At 50.3% G+C, this 18,545-nt stretch overlaps 18 non-coding genes across 18 annotated transcripts; 14 read left to right on the forward strand and 4 right to left on the reverse strand.

The window, feature by feature from the left end:
* Nucleotides 1-620: 620 nt before the first annotated feature.
* On the forward strand, nucleotides 621-693 carry Trnav-cac. Its single transcript has one exon. It is a non-coding gene; the product is annotated as a tRNA-Val (tRNA).
* A 158-nt stretch (nucleotides 694-851) lies between these two features.
* Nucleotides 852-924, forward strand: Trnav-aac. The gene has a single exon. It is a non-coding gene; the product is annotated as a tRNA-Val (tRNA).
* A 5,785-nt stretch (nucleotides 925-6,709) lies between these two features.
* Trnav-cac lies at nucleotides 6,710-6,782 on the forward strand. Its single transcript has one exon. It is a non-coding gene; the product is annotated as a tRNA-Val (tRNA).
* A 158-nt stretch (nucleotides 6,783-6,940) lies between these two features.
* Nucleotides 6,941-7,013, forward strand: Trnav-aac. Its single transcript has one exon. It is a non-coding gene; the product is annotated as a tRNA-Val (tRNA).
* Nucleotides 7,014-7,206: 193 nt separating this feature from the next.
* Nucleotides 7,207-7,278, reverse strand: Trnap-agg. Its single transcript has one exon. It is a non-coding gene; the product is annotated as a tRNA-Pro (tRNA).
* Nucleotides 7,279-7,766: 488 nt separating this feature from the next.
* On the forward strand, nucleotides 7,767-7,839 carry Trnav-cac. Its single transcript has one exon. It is a non-coding gene; the product is annotated as a tRNA-Val (tRNA).
* A 158-nt stretch (nucleotides 7,840-7,997) lies between these two features.
* On the forward strand, nucleotides 7,998-8,070 carry Trnav-aac. The gene has a single exon. It is a non-coding gene; the product is annotated as a tRNA-Val (tRNA).
* A 193-nt stretch (nucleotides 8,071-8,263) lies between these two features.
* Nucleotides 8,264-8,335, reverse strand: Trnap-agg. The gene has a single exon. It is a non-coding gene; the product is annotated as a tRNA-Pro (tRNA).
* Nucleotides 8,336-8,823: 488 nt separating this feature from the next.
* Trnav-cac lies at nucleotides 8,824-8,896 on the forward strand. Its single transcript has one exon. It is a non-coding gene; the product is annotated as a tRNA-Val (tRNA).
* Nucleotides 8,897-9,054: 158 nt separating this feature from the next.
* Nucleotides 9,055-9,127, forward strand: Trnav-aac. The gene has a single exon. It is a non-coding gene; the product is annotated as a tRNA-Val (tRNA).
* A 193-nt stretch (nucleotides 9,128-9,320) lies between these two features.
* Nucleotides 9,321-9,392, reverse strand: Trnap-agg. The gene has a single exon. It is a non-coding gene; the product is annotated as a tRNA-Pro (tRNA).
* A 488-nt stretch (nucleotides 9,393-9,880) lies between these two features.
* Trnav-cac lies at nucleotides 9,881-9,953 on the forward strand. The gene has a single exon. It is a non-coding gene; the product is annotated as a tRNA-Val (tRNA).
* A 158-nt stretch (nucleotides 9,954-10,111) lies between these two features.
* Trnav-aac lies at nucleotides 10,112-10,184 on the forward strand. The gene has a single exon. It is a non-coding gene; the product is annotated as a tRNA-Val (tRNA).
* Nucleotides 10,185-10,377: 193 nt separating this feature from the next.
* On the reverse strand, nucleotides 10,378-10,449 carry Trnap-agg. Its single transcript has one exon. It is a non-coding gene; the product is annotated as a tRNA-Pro (tRNA).
* A 488-nt stretch (nucleotides 10,450-10,937) lies between these two features.
* Trnav-cac lies at nucleotides 10,938-11,010 on the forward strand. The gene has a single exon. It is a non-coding gene; the product is annotated as a tRNA-Val (tRNA).
* Nucleotides 11,011-11,168: 158 nt separating this feature from the next.
* Nucleotides 11,169-11,241, forward strand: Trnav-aac. The gene has a single exon. It is a non-coding gene; the product is annotated as a tRNA-Val (tRNA).
* A 6,293-nt stretch (nucleotides 11,242-17,534) lies between these two features.
* On the forward strand, nucleotides 17,535-17,607 carry Trnav-cac. The gene has a single exon. It is a non-coding gene; the product is annotated as a tRNA-Val (tRNA).
* Nucleotides 17,608-17,765: 158 nt separating this feature from the next.
* Trnav-aac lies at nucleotides 17,766-17,838 on the forward strand. Its single transcript has one exon. It is a non-coding gene; the product is annotated as a tRNA-Val (tRNA).
* The last annotated feature ends 707 nt before the right edge of the window (nucleotides 17,839-18,545 follow it).

Below are 18,545 nucleotides of genomic sequence, written 5' to 3' on the forward strand. Positions count from 1 at the left end.
AAAGCAAAACTAACTGTAGCCTGACGAGGAATAACCTGGGACGACATTTTCAAAATATGCGGTCGGAACCACTACACAAAAAACACTGAAATAAGGACAGAAAGTAACACAAGGTACGAAACAACGACGGAGAAATACTCTCAGAAATTGCACCACAACACGTAACAAAAACGATAGTCCACTATACGTAACGCTACGGCGGAGCGGAAGACTAGGCACGTCCACACTGCACGGCGTCTAAAGCGGAACTGTTCTTCGACAGACTGTGTGGCGACACCGTGGGTCACGGGCAGCACCGTTCTCGGAGGTGCCGTGGCCCGCGGTCGGCGGCCTTCCAGGGCTATTGGCATCTTCATGTAGAGCTGCCGCCGGGTGCGCACTGCCTGCTGCTAAGGAGGTGATTGTTTTTGCTGATGTGACTTGCAATAACGACTGCGCGAAACGCCGCTATCTCGTTGGGGATGCTACGACATACACCCTCTCGAGCACCCCGAATACTTGTTGAGCCCTCGGCTACGATGGGTTTCAGGCTGTCAAATGAACTATGGTGTGTGCATGCGCGGACGGGAGAAAGGCTGAGGCGTCTTCGAGTGTACAAGGATGGACAGAGCGTATCTGTCGTTTCCGTAGTGTAGCGGTTATCACGTCTGCTTCACACGCAGAAGGTCCCCGGTTCGATCCCGGGCGGGAACAGTATTTTCCTGCCTATGTCGCATACTACTCGAGTGAGCCACGTCGTGTGTGGATCTGCTACATGTACCTTCGTCATGCAAGTGCCGCATTTACTGAATTTTTAAGTTACGATGGCAACCTTGCTACAAGTTCTCTGAGAAGCAAGAACGAAAGCAGTAGTTTCCGTGGTGTAGCGGTTATCACGTCTGCCTAACACGCAGAAGGTCCCCGGTTCGATCCCGGGCGGAAACACTTTTTCATCACTTTAAACAAGACATACCGACAAGCATTTGCCACGTTCTGTACCTAAAGCTTGGCAATCACCTTCATACGTCGGACCAGACGGTCATTTCTTTACACCAAGTATGAAATTCACTTTACACTGACGGGCAGCTTTTTGCGCTGACTCAGCCACCTACGTGCGACCAGTTTGCACAAAACGCTAGGGCTCGTCCGGGATTTGAACCCGGGACCTCCTGCACCCTAAGCAGGAATCATACCCCTTTTTTTTTTTTTTTTTTTTTTTAATGTAGACTGCTTACTGAAATAAAGGTTAAAAAACGAAAACTTCAGTCCTGGTGTAGAGAAGAAACATACATAAAGGCGGCAAATTCAGAAACAGTATAAAAGAAAATGGCTCACACAGGTGACCTTAGCCAACACCCTCTCTATCAAATGTCAGGCTAAGCATATTGGCAAAATCATCTCGCAGGCCTGGCAATCGCAAGCGCTGCCAGTAAGCAGTAAGCATGTACTGCCGAAACGCTAGGTGTCCATCCTCTTCATGACAACTGTTGACAAAATGTACGAAATGGCCAATCAACCACATGACGGTATGGAGCTTCGTCCGCGGAAAAAAGGAAGAATCGGGCCGGACGATGATGTCAATAGTATAAGCGGCTTCAGCAGACCTAGTGACAAAAGCAAGTTGTTTCCTGAGCCAACGCCAATTAGCAAGGTGCCCACAGCAGGTGAATCGATGTTCAAGGGTATCCAGGAGACCACACCGAGTACAGGTGTCCGTGTTAGAAAGACCAATACGGTGCAGTCGTACATTGGTGGGAACCAAATTATTTATTACCCTATACCACGTGGACGCCACGGCCATAGAGTGGATCGGCAGACTAACGTTCTTCCAGACGTTCCTCCAGGACACGGATGGAGACGCCAGTTCTATTGGATTGGGACTGGCCAGCCCCTCCCAGCGGGCAATCAAGCTCTTGGTCGTTGGCACCGGTCGCCGCAAGAAGACGTCACCGAGGTAACTCACCGCAATGTAAAATTCCCGAATGTGTTTCAACTTAAAATTTAGGCGTCCGACATCGACAGGTGGAGCAAGGCTCGCCGGACGCACAACAGTAAAAAGCCTGGATGTAATTGAAGTCACTTCTTGCGTAACAATTAGAGTCGTTCGGCGGACGTACAAAGCAGACGCCTTGCGAGTAATGTCAGAGAGGCCCAAGCCTCCGGAGAGACGCGGTTTCGTCATTACCTCGTAACGTAACTTGAATAGATGGCCCTTCCATATAAACCTGCTAGACAATTGGCGCAACCTTTTCGCCACCATCATGGGAAGTGGGAACAGCTGAGCAACATAATAAGCTTTACATAGGACGTAGGTGTCTAAAATTCGGACTTTTTGCAAAATGGTAGCAGAGCGCTGCTCATGGACCATCAGAGCCCCCTGTATCTTCTCGGTGACATACTTCCAATTGAGAGCCGCCATTTTTAGAGGACACCGATCAATGATAATCCCCAAGGACGTATGGCGATCGACAAAAGTGGCCCAAGGGACGTCAGCATCGCGAAATCCTCGAATATCAAGGAACTTACATTTACCCTGATTGAGACGCGCTCCAGAGACACGACAGTATGCATCAACTGCCCCTTTCAACAACGGGATATCATCTCGTTGACGGAGGAGAACAACGACATCATCCGCATATGCCTTAACCGAGAGCTTCCCACCAGAGAGGGACATACCCTGAAGCTTGAGAGCAATAGTCCGAAGCAGCGGTTCCAGGGACAAAACGAATAAAGACATAGAGAGCGGACTACCCTGAGGCACTCCGCGGCGGATAGCAATGGGCGGCGTCAGCTGCCCATTGACAGACACCCGAGCTGTTATTCCCCTGTACAAATTGCCAAGAACACCACGTGATGAAGCGTTAAAACCTATTGTACCTAAAACACGATCTAAAAACACATGACTGACGTGATCAAAAGCCTTATAAAAATCAAGGAAGGCAAAGGCACAATGTACGTTTGTAACCGCCGCAACCGAGACAACATCCCGATATTCGGCTACTGGTGTCAGAATAGATCTATCATGAAAACAACATTGATGTGCACCAATCACACCCCGAAGCAGAGAAGACAGCCGGCTATTGAGCGCTCTAGCAGCTGTCTTATAGTCAAAATTCAGCAATGTGAGCGGACGAAGATTGGCAGCAGATAAACGACCAGAGGACTTCGGAATTAAAACAATTTTCCCTACTTTAAAATCGGCAGGCACATCCATCCCTCTGACAATCTCATTTAAAATCTGCGTAAAAATGCCACCCAAAAGAGGCCAAAAACGGAGATAAAATTCTTTAGGCAGGCCGTCTGGACCCGGCGATTTACTGGACGGAGAGCGAGCAATAAAATCGAAAACATCATCTACCTGGAACTCCCGGAGAAATTCGCCGTTCGCGTCAGGCGCGATCGTAGCAGTTAGATCCCCAAAGACATCATCCGAAAGAGACTCACCAGAATCATCGGCAGAATAGAGACTAGTGTAATACTGATGAAGAGCACGAACCATTTCCTCCTGTGCACTAAGCTGTCGCCCATCATCCACCGTAAGAGAAGAGATGAAGGAGCGACGACGACGAGTCTGATGCCGTAGCAGGTGGTACAAGGATGTCAGTTCACCTTCAACAAGAGAGTGAGGTTTCGACTTAACTCGCAGACCATCCATCTGTCGTCGTTTAAGGCTCAAGAGCTTGGCTTTAATACGACGAACATCATGGATCCGCAGTGGAGAGGTACCCGCCGCGTCATATAGTTCACGCAGGACAGAGTAGTAATATTCATACGTGTTCTTAAAATCACGCGTCCTAGCAGCACAGTAGAAAATCAAAGTCTGACGAATCTTGGGCTTGGCAAACGCAGTCCACCAAACCAGCAAGGAGGGGTATCGCGGGACAGAGCGAAGACATCGCTCCCACACGCCACTTATAACATCATCCATAGCACTGTCGGCAAGGTGGGAAACATTTAACATCCACTGGGAACGATAAAGTTTTGCAGGTTGGCGACTAAGATTTACAGTTGCAGTAAAAGCACAATGGTCAGAAAAACTAGTAGGAATAACATCGACAGAAAGAATTTTATCACATAAAAAATCAGATAAATAGAATCTGTCGAGTCTACTGCATGAGGACGCGGTAAAAAACGTATATTTCACCAGGGTTGGATATTTGTGTTCCCAAACATCACGCAGATGCATCGTACGAACTAAGTCATGTCAATCACGGCAGTAATTAAAATTGGGGGACTGGTCTGCAGGGCGTAAAACACAATTAAAATCGCCTCCGAGCAGGAGACTCCGAGGACTCTGGCGCAAAAGATAAATAAGCTCTTCTTTATAAAAGCGCGATCGAGCCACAGTGTGACCCGAACCAGAGGGGGCATACAAAACAACGAGGCGGAGATCAAAAAGACGACAACCAATCCCACGGCCAGAGTCAAGGAATTCAATGTCAGTAATAGGAATGCCCTCTCGAAAGAAAAGAGCAGTTCCTGTTGAATATTCCGGCGCGACATTAAAAACAGTTTGAAATCCAGGTAGAGAGAGATCAGAAAACAACACTTCCTGCAAAAACACTACGTCCGCACAGGCGTCGTAAATAAACTGCCGCAAAGAGGCAATGCGAACGTCGGACTCAATACGGTTAACATTTAAGGTAAGAAAGGTGTATGCTTGAACCATAGAGAGAAAAGCGAGAAAACAAATCACCTACACCGACGCACCAGCGTCACAGTCCATAGCAGGGGTGACGGAGGCATCCGAGGGAGGGGGACTGCTACCCCGTTCCGCGGATCCCTTACGTTTCGGTTTTTTACGAACAGCATTAACGTTCGTCTGAACGCGTAACTTGCGTCGGCTGACGGGCAAGGAAACTTCAGCCGCCGGTGACGTAGGAGGGTCAAGTTCTGTATCCGACACCACCCGCGCCGGTCCACATGCGGGATCCGGGGTCGCGGGGGAAACATCCGACAAAACGGAATGGTCAACACCTGCACTAGCTTCCGGCAAACATGGACTGCACGGAGGCGAAACGTGAGCAGGAAGGTCCGAGGCCGCAGAGTTGGAAGGAAGCGGAGCAGCTCCGCTGGCAGAGGTATGGGGCAGCGAAGCAGGAAGTTGTCGCGGCTCCACTTGTTGTGACATCGAAGTCGGTTCGGAAGACGGCGCCAACAGGCCCGACCGACGACCCGACTCGAGAGAAGCTGCGTCGGAGGCCGGAGGGGCGCCAGCAGCCGCCACCGGAACCGCTACCTCAGGAGGGCAGGGAGCAGCTACAGTACACAGTGGCTCGGAGGATGCCGGTCGCTCGGACTGGGGCATCTCAGGGAGATCCTCATCCGTACTATTTCCATCGTGTGGGCGACGCCTCTTATTATTCAAAAGTGGCACACCCACCTGAGGGACAGACGGAACAACATCAGATTTAGCACGCAAAGGAGGAAATTCTGTATCAGGGGTGCGCAAAACCTGTGGCGGGGCGCTACTACCACTGGACTGTGCTACACCAAGAGCAGAACCACCTGCAACGAGGTCAGCGACCGTTAACTTGCGACGCTGTTCGAGAGAATTTTTTAAAACAAAAACTCTCCGCGGACAGTCGGTACGCACGTGACCACTTTCATTGCACAAAAAACAGGTGCCAACCTGACCACTATATGTTACATGGACACGATATCCACCGATCTGCAGGTGAGATGGAATATTCTGCTTAACGTGCATTTCGACTGAACGAATACCACTGTAACATTGCAGGCGATGTTGGCTTGACCAGCGTTCAAGGCGAATGCTCTTTACATCACCATACTTCTGTAGACCCTCCTTAAGATAGACATTATCCACCTCCGGTGGAAGGTTGTAAACACGAACATTGGTATACGTGATGGAAGCATTGGAAAGCAGCACGGTACTTACAGAATCATCCCGATGCCGAAAGAGAACTTGATGACCATATTTAGAAAGAATTTTATCAACCTGAAGTGGGTCCATAAACTTAACAAAGAAAACATACAGTTCGGTATCAAAATAAGCAGTGTGCACCTGATCCGAATGAACACCAAAGGTATCTACCAACCAATCATGAATCTCAAGAGAACTAGGTTGCACATGGCGGGTTGACTTGTCAAAAGCAAAACTAACTGTAGCCTGACGAGGAATAACCTGGGACGACATTTTCAAAATATGCGGTCGGAACCACTACACAAAAAACACTGAAATAAGGACAGAAAGTAACACAAGGTACGAAACAACGACGGAGAAATACTCTCAGAAATTGCACCACAACACGTAACAAAAACGATAGTCCACTATACGTAACGCTACGGCGGAGCGGAAGACTAGGCACGTCCACACTGCACGGCGTCTAAAGCGGAACTGTTCTTCGACAGACTGTGTGGCGACACCGTGGGTCACGGGCAGCACCGTTCTCGGAGGTGCCGTGGCCCGCGGTCGGCGGCCTTCCAGGGCTATTGGCATCTTCATGTAGAGCTGCCGCCGGGTGCGCACTGCCTGCTGCTAAGGAGGTGATTGTTTTTGCTGATGTGACTTGCAATAACGACTGCGCGAAACGCCGCTATCTCGTTGGGGATGCTACGACATACACCCTCTCGAGCACCCCGAATACTTGTTGAGCCCTCGGCTACGATGGGTTTCAGGCTGTCAAATGAACTATGGTGTGTGCATGCGCGGACGGGAGAAAGGCTGAGGCGTCTTCGAGTGTACAAGGATGGACAGAGCGTATCCGTCGTTTCCGTAGTGTAGCGGTTATCACGTCTGCTTCACACGCAGAAGGTCCCCGGTTCGATCCCGGGCGGGAACAGTATTTTCCTGCCTATGTCGCATACTACTCGAGTGAGCCACGTCGTGTGTGGATCTGCTACATGTACCTTCGTCATGCAAGTGCCGCATTTACTGAATTTTTAAGTTACGATGGCAACCTTGCTACAAGTTCTCTGAGAAGCAAGAACGAAAGCAGTAGTTTCCGTGGTGTAGCGGTTATCACGTCTGCCTAACACGCAGAAGGTCCCCGGTTCGATCCCGGGCGGAAACACTTTTTCATCACTTTAAACAAGACATACCGACAAGCATTTGCCACGTTCTGTACCTAAAGCTTGGCAATCACCTTCATACGTCGGACCAGACGGTCATTTCTTTACACCAAGTATGAAATTCACTTTACACTGACGGGCAGCTTTTTGCGCTGACTCAGCCACCTACGTGCTACCAGTTTGCACAAAACGCTAGGGCTCGTCCGGGATTTGAACCCGGGACCTCCTGCACCCTAAGCAGGAATCATACCCCTAGACCAACGAGCCCTGTGACAGCGAGAACGCCAATTATTTCAGCAAACTGCATCCCTCGAAGTCGTCCAGGGTGCTCTTTGAATCTGGTGCGGCTGGCGGGATGGGGAAGGTGCTTTCTGCCGGCAGTGCTGTTCTTCGACAGACTGTGTGGCGACACCGTGGGTCACGGGCAGCACCGTTCTCGGAGGTGCCGTGGCCCGCGGTCGGCGGCCTTCCAGGGCTATTGGCATCTTCATGTAGAGCTGCCGCCGGGTGCGCACTGCCTGCTGCTAAGGAGGTGATTGTTTTTGCTGATGTGACTTGCAATAACGACTGCGCGAAACGCCGCTATCTCGTTGGGGATGCTACGACATACACCCTCTCGAGCACCCCGAATACTTGTTGAGCCCTCGGCTACGATGGGCTTCAGGCTGTCAAATGAACTATGGTGTGTGCATGCGCGGACGGGAGAAAGGCTGAGGCGTCTTCGAGTGTACAAGGATGGACAGAGCGTATCCGTCGTTTCCGTAGTGTAGCGGTTATCACGTCTGCTTCACACGCAGAAGGTCCCCGGTTCGATCCCGGGCGGGAACAGTATTTTCCTGCCTATGTCGCATACTACTCGAGTGAGCCACGTCGTGTGTGGATCTGCTACATGTACCTTCGTCATGCAAGTGCCGCATTTACTGAATTTTTAAGTTACGATGGCAACCTTGCTACAAGTTCTCTGAGAAGCAAGAACGAAAGCAGTAGTTTCCGTGGTGTAGCGGTTATCACGTCTGCCTAACACGCAGAAGGTCCCCGGTTCGATCCCGGGCGGAAACACTTTTTCATCACTTTAAACAAGACATACCGACAAGCATTTGCCACGTTCTGTACCTAAAGCTTGGCAATCACCTTCATACGTCGGACCAGACGGTCATTTCTTTACACCAAGTATGAAATTCACTTTACACTGACGGGCAGCTTTTTGCGCTGACTCAGCCACCTACGTGCTACCAGTTTGCACAAAACGCTAGGGCTCGTCCGGGATTTGAACCCGGGACCTCCTGCACCCTAAGCAGGAATCATACCCCTAGACCAACGAGCCCTGTGACAGCGAGAACGCCAATTATTTCAGCAAACTGCATCCCTCGAAGTCGTCCAGGGTGCTCTTTGAATCTGGTGCGGCTGGCGGGATGGGGAAGGTGCTTTCTGCCGGCAGTGCTGTTCTTCGACAGACTGTGTGGCGACACCGTGGGTCACGGGCAGCACCGTTCTCGGAGGTGCCGTGGCCCGCGGTCGGCGGCCTTCCAGGGCTATTGGCATCTTCATGTAGAGCTGCCGCCGGGTGCGCACTGCCTGCTGCTAAGGAGGTGATTGTTTTTGCTGATGTGACTTGCAATAACGACTGCGCGAAACGCCGCTATCTCGTTGGGGATGCTACGACATACACCCTCTCGAGCACCCCGAATACTTGTTGAGCCCTCGGCTACGATGGGTTTCAGGCTGTCAAATGAACTATGGTGTGTGCATGCGCGGACGGGAGAAAGGCTGAGGCGTCTTCGAGTGTACAAGGATGGACAGAGCGTATCCGTCGTTTCCGTAGTGTAGCGGTTATCACGTCTGCTTCACACGCAGAAGGTCCCCGGTTCGATCCCGGGCGGGAACAGTATTTTCCTGCCTATGTCGCATACTACTCGAGTGAGCCACGTCGTGTGTGGATCTGCTACATGTACCTTCGTCATGCAAGTGCCGCATTTACTGAATTTTTAAGTTACGATGGCAACCTTGCTACAAGTTCTCTGAGAAGCAAGAACGAAAGCAGTAGTTTTCGTGGTGTAGCGGTTATCACGTCTGCCTAACACGCAGAAGGTCCCCGGTTCGATCCCGGGCGGAAACACTTTTTCATCACTTTAAACAAGACATACCGACAAGCATTTGCCACGTTCTGTACCTAAAGCTTGGCAATCACCTTCATACGTCGGACCAGACGGTCATTTCTTTACACCAAGTATGAAATTCACTTTACACTGACGGGCAGCTTTTTGCGCTGACTCAGCCACCTACGTACTACCAGTTTGCACAAAACGCTAGGGCTCGTCCGGGATTTGAACCCGGGACCTCCTGCACCCTAAGCAGGAATCATACCCCTAGACCAACGAGCCCTGTGACAGCGAGAACGCCAATTATTTCAGCAAACTGCATCCCTCGAAGTCGTCCAGGGTGCTCTTTGAATCTGGTGCGGCTGGCGGGATGGGGAAGGTGCTTTCTGCCGGCAGTGCTGTTCTTCGACAGACTGTGTGGCGACACCGTGGGTCACGGGCAGCACCGTTCTCGGAGGTGCCGTGGCCCGCGGTCGGCGGCCTTCCAGGGCTATTGGCATCTTCATGTAGAGCTGCCGCCGGGTGCGCACTGCCTGCTGCTAAGGAGGTGATTGTTTTTGCTGATGTGACTTGCAATAACGACTGCGCGAAACGCCGCTATCTCGTTGGGGATGCTACGACATACACCCTCTCGAGCACCCCGAATACTTGTTGAGCCCTCGGCTACGATGGGTTTCAGGCTGTCAAATGAACTATGGTGTGTGCATGCGCGGACGGGAGAAAGGCTGAGGCGTCTTCGAGTGTACAAGGATGGACAGAGCGTATCCGTCGTTTCCGTAGTGTAGCGGTTATCACGTCTGCTTCACACGCAGAAGGTCCCCGGTTCGATCCCGGGCGGGAACAGTATTTTCCTGCCTATGTCGCATACTACTCGAGTGAGCCACGTCGTGTGTGGATCTGCTACATGTACCTTCGTCATGCAAGTGCCGCATTTACTGAATTTTTAAGTTACGATGGCAACCTTGCTACAAGTTCTCTGAGAAGCAAGAACGAAAGCAGTAGTTTCCGTGGTGTAGCGCTTATCACGTCTGCCTAACACGCAGAAGGTCCCCGGTTCGATCCCGGGCGGAAACACTTTTTCATCACTTTAAACAAGACATACCGACAAGCATTTGCCACGTTCTGTACCTAAAGCTTGGCAATCACCTTCATACGTCGGACCAGACGGTCATTTCTTTACACCAAGTATGAAATTCACTTTACACTGACGGGCAGCTTTTTGCGCTGACTCAGCCACCTACGTGCTACCAGTTTGCACAAAACGCTAGGGCTCGTCCGGGATTTGAACCCGGGACCTCCTGCACCCTAAGCAGGAATCATACCCCTAGACCAACGAGCCCTGTGACAGCGAGAACGCCAATTATTTCAGCAAACTGCATCCCTCGAAGTCGTCCAGGGTGCTCTTTGAATCTGGTGCGGCTGGCGGGATGGGGAAGGTGCTTTCTGCCGGCAGTGCTGTTCTTCGACAGACTGTGTGGCGACACCGTGGGTCACGGGCAGCACCGTTCTCGGAGGTGCCGTGGCCCGCGGTCGGCGGCCTTCCAGGGCTATTGGCATCTTCATGTAGAGCTGCCGCCGGGTGCGCACTGCCTGCTGCTAAGGAGGTGATTGTTTTTGCTGATGTGACTTGCAATAACGACTGCGCGAAACGCCGCTATCTCGTTGGGGATGCTACGACATACACCCTCTCGAGCACCCCGAATACTTGTTGAGCCCTCGGCTACGATGGGTTTCAGGCTGTCAAATGAACTATGGTGTGTGCATGCGCGGACGGGAGAAAGGCTGAGGCGTCTTCGAGTGTACAAGGATGGACAGAGCGTATCCGTCGTTTCCGTAGTGTAGCGGTTATCACGTCTGCTTCACACGCAGAAGGTCCCCGGTTCGATCCCGGGCGGGAACAGTATTTTCCTGCCTATGTCGCATACTACTCGAGTGAGCCACGTCGTGTGTGGATCTGCTACATGTACCTTCGTCATGCAAGTGCCGCATTTACTGAATTTTTAAGTTACGATGGCAACCTTGCTACAAGTTCTCTGAGAAGCAAGAACGAAAGCAGTAGTTTTCGTGGTGTAGCGGTTATCACGTCTGCCTAACACGCAGAAGGTCCCCGGTTCGATCCCGGGCGGAAACACTTTTTCATCACTTTAAACAAGACATACCGACAAGCATTTGCCACGTTCTGTACCTAAAGCTTGGCAATCACCTTCATACGTCGGACCAGACGGTCATTTCTTTACACCAAGTATGAAATTCACTTTACACTGACGGGCAGCTTTTTGCGCTGACTCAGCCTCCTACGTGCGACCAGTTTGCACAAAACGCTAGGGCTCGTCCGGGATTTGAACCCGGGACCTCCTGCACCCTAAGCAGGAATCACACCCCTTTTTTTTTTTTTTTTGTTTTTTTTTTACAACTATTTTCACGTTTTCGCTCATTTCACGGTTCCGTTGAAGACGTTCTTCACCACCTGACACAGAAAAAGGAATGCAGTCGGTAGGATATTTTTAATTCTTTTGCTTCTAAGGGAGTTAGTTGTCTAGTGAGTTCCTCTTACGGCATGCACTAGGCAACCAGAACAGCTACAGGAGAGAGTCATTTTTGTTGTCAGCGGTAGTTGCATTATCAAAAACGCAGAGTAATTCCATTGGCGTCGCATCAAAATGAATACCTGCCGAAACCCGGGATCGAACCAGGGACCTTTAGATCTTCAGTCTAACGCTCTCCCAACTTTTTTTTTTATGATTGTTAAACAAATCCAGAAACAGTATAAAAGAAAATGGCTCACACAGGTGACCTTAGCCAACACCCTCTCTTTCAAAAGTCAGGCTAAGCATATTGGCAAAATCATCTCGGAGGCCTGGCAATCGCAAGCGCTGCCAGTAAGCAGTAAGCATGTACTGCCGAAACACTAGGTGTCCATCCTCTTCATGACAACTGTTGACAAAATGTACGAAATGGCCAATCAACCACATGACGGTATGGAGCTTCGTTCGCGGAAAAAAGGAAGAATCGGGCCGGACGATGATGTCAATAGTATAAGCGGCTTCAGCAGACCTAGTGACAAAGGCAAGTTGTTTCCTGAGCCAACGCCAATTAGCAAGGTGCCCACAGCAGGTGAATCGATGTTCAAGGGTATCCACGAGACCACACCGAGTACAGGTGTCCGTGTCAGAAAGACCAATACGGTGCAGTCGTACATTGGTGGGAACCAAATTATTTATTACCCTATACCACGTGGACGCCACGGCCATAGAGTGGATCGGCAGACTAACATTCTTCCAGACGTTCCTCCAGGACACAGACGGAGACGCCAGTTCTATTGGATTGGGACCGGCCAGCCCCTCCCAGCGGGCAATCAAGCCCTTGGTCGTTGGCACCGGTCGCCGCAAGAAGACGTCACCGAGGTAACTCACCGCAATGTAAAATTCCCGTATGTGTTTCAACTTAAAATTTAGGCGTCCGACATCGACAGGTGGAGCAAGGCTCGCCGGACGCACAACAGTAAAAAGCCTGGATGTAATTGAAGTCACTTCTTGCGTAACAATTAGAGTCGTTCGGCGGACGTACAAAGCAGACGCCTTGCGAGTAATGTCAGAGAGGCCCAAGCCTCCGGAGATACGCGGTTTCGTCATTACCTCGTAACGTAACTTGAATAGATGGCCCTTCCATATAAACCTGCTAGACAATTGGCGCAACCTTTTCGCCACTATCATGGGAAGTGGGAACAGCTGAGCAACATAATAAGCTTTACATAGAACGTAGGTGTCTAAAATTCTGACTTTTTGCAAAATGGTAGCAGAGCGCTGCTCATGGACCATCAGAGCCCCCTGTATCTTCTCGGTGACAGATTTCCAATTGAGAGCCGCCATTTTTAGAGGACACCGATCAATGATAATCCCCAAGGACGTATGGCGATCGACAACAGTGGCCCAAGGGACGTCAGCATCGCGAAATCCTCGAATATCAAGGAACTTACATTTACCCTGATTGAGACGCGCTCCAGAGACACGACAGTATGCATCAACTGCCCCTTTCAACAACGGGATATCATCACGTTGACGGAGGAGAACAACGACATCATCCGCATATGCCTTAACCGAGAGCTTCCCACCAGAGAGGGACATACCCTGAAGCTTGAGAGCAATAGTCCGAAGCAGCGGTTCCAGGGACAATACGAATAAAGACATAGAGAGCGGACTACCCTGAGGCACTCCGCGGCGGATAGCAATGGGCGGCGTCAGCTGCCCATTGACTGACACCCGAGCTGTTATTCCCCTATACAAATTGCCAAGAACACCACGTGATGAAGCGTTAAAACCTATTGTACCTAAAACACGATCTAAAAACACGTGACTGACGTGATCAAAAGCCTTATGAAAATCAAGGAAGGCAAAGGCACAATGTACGTTTGTAACCGCCGCAACCGAGACAACATCCCGATATTCGGCTACTGGTGTCAGAATAGATCTATCAGGAAAACAACATTGATGTGCACCAATCACACCCCGAAGCAGAGAGGACAACCGGCTATTGAGCGCTCTAGCAGCTGTCTTGTAGTCAAAATTCAGCAATGTGAGCGGACGAAGATTGGCAGCAGATAAACGACCAGAAGACTTCGGAATTAAAACAATTTTCCCTACTTTAAAATCGGCAGGCACATCCATCCCCCTGACAATCTCATTTAAAATCTGCGTAAAAATGCCACCCAAAAGAGGCCAAAAACGGAGATAAAATTCTTTAGGCAGGCCGTCTGGACCCGGCGATTTACTGGACGGAGAGCGAGCAATAAAATCGAAAACCTCATCTACCTGGAACTCCCGGAGAAATTCGCCGTTCGCGTCAGGCGCGATCGTCGCAGTTAGATCCCCAAAGACATCATCCGAAAGAGACTCACCAGAATCATCGGCAGAATAGAGACTAGTGTAATACTGGTGAAGAGCACGAACCATTTCCTCCTGTGCAATAAGCTGTCGCCCATCATCCACCGTAAGAGAAGAGATGAAGGAGCGACGACGACGAGTGTGATGCCGTAGCAGGTGGTACAAGGATGTCAGTTCACCTTCAACAAGAGAGTGAGGTTTCGACTTAACTCGCAGACCATCCATCTGTCGTCGTTTAAGGCTCAAGAGCTTGGCTTTAATACGACGAACATCATGGATCCGCAGAGGAGAGGTACCCGCTGCGTCATATAGTTCACGCAGGACAGAGTAGTAATATTCATACGTGTTCTTAAAATCACGCGCCCTTGCAGCACAGTAAAAAATCAAAGTCTGACGAATCTTGGGCTTGGCAAACGCAGTCCACCAAACCAGCAAGGAGGGGTATCGCGGGACAGAGCGAAGATATCGCTCCCACACGCCACTTATAACATCATCCATAGCACTGTCGGCAAGGTGGGAAACATTTAACATCCACTGGGAACGATAAAGTTTTGCAGGTTGGTGACTAAGATTTACAGTTGCAGTAAAAGCACAATGGTCAGAAAAACTAGTAGGAATAACATCGACAGAAAGAATTGTATCACATAAAAAATCAGATAAATAGAATCTGTCGAGTCTACTGCATGAGGACGCGGTAAAAAACGTATATTTCACCAGGGTTGGATATTTGTGTTCCCAAACATCACGCAGATGCATCGTACGAACTAAGTCATGTCAATCACGGCAATAATTAAAATTGGGGGACTGGTCTGCAGGGCGTAAAACACAATTAAAATCGCCTCCGAGCAGGAGACTCCGAGGACTCTGGCGCAAAAGATAAATAAGCTCTTCTTTATAAAAGCGCGACCGAGCCACAGTGTGACCCGAACCAGAGGGGGCATACAAAACAACGAGGCGGAGATCAAAAAGACGACAACCAATCCCACGGCCAGAGTCAAGGAATTCAATGTCAGTAATAGGAATGCCCTCTCGAAAGAAAAGAGCAGTTCCTGTTGAATATTCCGGCGCGACATTAAAAACAGTTTGAAATCCAGGTAGAGAGAGATCAGAAAACAACACTTCCTGCAAGAACACTACGTCTGCACAGGCGTCGTAAATAAACTGCCGCAAAGAGGCAATGCGAACGTCGGACTCAATACGGTTAAGATTTAAGGTAAGAAAGGTGTATGCTTGAACCATAGAGAGAAAAGCGAAAAAGGAAATCACCTACACCGACGCACCAACGTCACAGTCCATAGCAGGGGAGACGGAGGCATCCGAGGGAGTGGGACTGGTACCCCGTTCCGCGGATCCCTTACGCTTCGGTTTTTTACGAACAGCATTAACGTTCGGCTGAACGCGTAACTTGCGTCGGCTGACGGGCAAGGAAGCTTCAGCCGCCGGTGACGTAGGAGGGTCAAGTTCTGTATCCGACACCACCCGCGCCGGTCCACATGCGGGATCCGGGGTCGCGGGGGGAAACTCCGACAAAACGGAATGGTCAACACTTACACTAGCTTCCGGCAAACATGGACTGCACGCAGGCGAATCGTGAGCAGGAAGGTCCGAGGCCGCAATGTTGGACGGAAGCGGAGCAGCTCCGCTGGCAGAGGTATGGGGCAGCGAAGCAGGAAGTTGTCGCGGCTCCACTTGTTGTGACATCGAAGTCGGTTCGGAAGACGGCGCCAACAGGCCCGACCGACGATCCGACTCGAGAGAAGCTGCGTCGGAGGCCGGAGGGGCGCCAGCAGCCGCCACCGTAACCGTTACCTCAGGAGAGCAGGGAGCAGCTACAGTACCCAGTGGCTCGGAGGATGCCGGTCGCTCGGACTGGGGCATCTCAGGGAGATCCTCATCCGTACTATTTCCATCGTGTGGGCGACGCCTCTTATTATTCAAAAGTGGCACACCCACCTGAGGGACAGACGGAACAACATCAGATTTAGCACGCAAAGGAGGAAATTCTGTATCAGGGGTGCGCATAACCTGTGGCGGAGCGCTACTACCACTGGACTGTGCTACACCAAGAGCGGAACCACCTGCAACGAGGTCAGCGACCGTTAACTTGCGACGCTGTTCGAGAGAATTTTTTAAAACAAAAACTCTCCGCGGACAGTCGGTACGCACGTGACCACTTTCATTGCACAAAAAACAGGTGCCAACCTGACCACTATATGTTACATGGACACGATATCCACCGATCTGCAGGTGAGATGGAATATTCTGCTTAACGTGCATTTCGACTGAACGAATACCACTGTAACATTGCAGGCGATGTTGGCTTGACCAGCGTTCAAGGCGAATGCTCTTTACATCACCATACTTTTGTAGACCCTCCTTAAGATAGACATTATCCACCTCCGGTGGAAGGTTGTAAACACGAACATTGGTATACGTGATGGAAGCATTGGAAAGCAGCACGGTACTTACAGAATCATCCCGATGCCGAAAGAGAACTTGATGACCATATTTAGAAAGAATTTTTTCAACCTGAAGTGGGTCCATAAACTTAACAAAGAAAACACACAGTTCTGTATCAAAATAAGCAGTATGCACCTGATCCGAATGAACACCAAAGGTATCTACCAACCAATCATGAATCTCAAGGGAACTAGGTTGCACATGGCGGGTTGACTTGTCAAAAGTAAAACTAACTGTAGCCTGACGAGGAATAACCTGGGACGACATTTTCAAAATATGCGGTCGAAACCGCTACACACAACACACTGAAATAAGGACAGAAAGTAACACAAGGTACTAAACAACGACGGAGAAACACTCACAGAAGTTGCAACACAACACGTAAACAAAAGCTATAGTCCACTATACGTAACGCTACGGCGGAGCGGAAGACTAGGCACGTCCACACTGCACGGCGTCTAAAGCGGAACTATTGCAACACAACACGTAACAAAAACGATAGTCCACTATACGTAACGCTACGGCGGAGCGGAAGACTAGGCACGTCCACACTGCACGGCGTCTAAAGCGGAACTGCACCCCTAGACCAACGAGCGCTGTGACAGCGTGAACGCCAATTATTTCAGCAAACAGCATCCCTCGAGGTCGTCCAGGGTGCTCTTTGAATCTGGTGCGGCTGGCGGGATGGGGAAGGTGCTTTCTGCCGGCAGTGCTGTTCTTCGACAGACTGTGTGGCGACACCGTGGGTCACGGGCAGCACCGTTCTCGGAGGTGCCGTGGCCCGCGGTCGGCGGCCTTCCAGGGCTATTGGCATCTTCATGTAGAGCTGCCGCCGGGTGCGCACTGCCTGCTGCTAAGGAGGTGATTGTTTTTGCTGATGTGACTTGCAATAACGACTGCGCGAAACGCCGCTATCTCGTTGGGGATGCTACGACATACACCCTCTCGAGCACCCCGAATACTTGTTGAGCCCTCGGCTACGATGGGTTTCAGGCTGTCAAATGAACTATGGTGTGTGCATGCGCGGACGGGAGAAAGGCTGAGGCGTCTTCGAGTGTACAAGGATGGACAGAGCGTATCCGTCGTTTCCGTAGTGTAGCGGTTATCACGTCTGCTTCACACGCAGAAGGTCCCCGGTTCGATCCCGGGCGGGAACAGTATTTTCCTGCCTATGTCGCATACTACTCGAGTGAGCCACGTCGTGTGTGGATCTGCTACATGTACCTTCGTCATGCAAGTGCCGCATTTACTGAATTTTTAAGTTACGATGGCAACCTTGCTACAAGTTCTCTGAGAAGCAAGAACGAAAGCAGTAGTTTTCGTGGTGTAGCGGTTATCACGTCTGCCTAACACGCAGAAGGTCCCCGGTTCGATCCCGGGCGGAAACACTTTTTCATCACTTTAAACAAGACATACCGACAAGCATTTGCCACGTTCTGTACCTAAAGCTTGGCAATCACCTTCATACGTCGGACCAGACGGTCATTTCTTTACACCAAGTATGAAATTCACTTTACACTGACGGGCAGCTTTTTGCGCTGACTCAGCCTCCTACGTGCGACCAGTTTGCACAAAACGCTAGGGCTCGTCCGGGATTTGAACCCGGGACCTCCTGCACCCTAAGCAGGAATCACACCCCTTTTTTTTTTTTTTTTGTTTTTTTTTTACAACTATTTTCACGTTTTCGCTCATTTCACGGTTCCGTTGAAGACGTTCTTCACCACCTGACACAGAAAAAGGAATGCAGTCGGTAGGATATTTTTAATTCTTTTGCTTCTAAGGGAGTTAGTTGTCTAGTGAGTTCCTCTTACGGCATGCACTAGGCAACCAGAACAGCTACAGGAGAGAGTCATTTTTGTTGTCAGCGGTAGTTGCATTATCAAAAACGCAGAGTAATTCCATTGGCGTCGCATCAAAATGAATACCTGCCGAAACCCGGGATCGAACCAGGGACCTTTAGATCTTCAGTCTAACGCTCTCCCAACTTTTTTTTTTTTTATGATTGTTAAACAAATCCAGAAACAGTATAAAAGAAAATGGCTCACACAGGTGACCTTAGCCAACACCCTCTCTTTCAAAAGTCAGGCTAAGCATA

Source organism: Schistocerca piceifrons, unplaced genomic scaffold, assembly GCF_021461385.2.
Source record: "Schistocerca piceifrons isolate TAMUIC-IGC-003096 unplaced genomic scaffold, iqSchPice1.1 HiC_scaffold_538, whole genome shotgun sequence".
In the NCBI taxonomy this organism is placed as follows: domain Eukaryota; kingdom Metazoa; phylum Arthropoda; class Insecta; order Orthoptera; family Acrididae; genus Schistocerca; species Schistocerca piceifrons.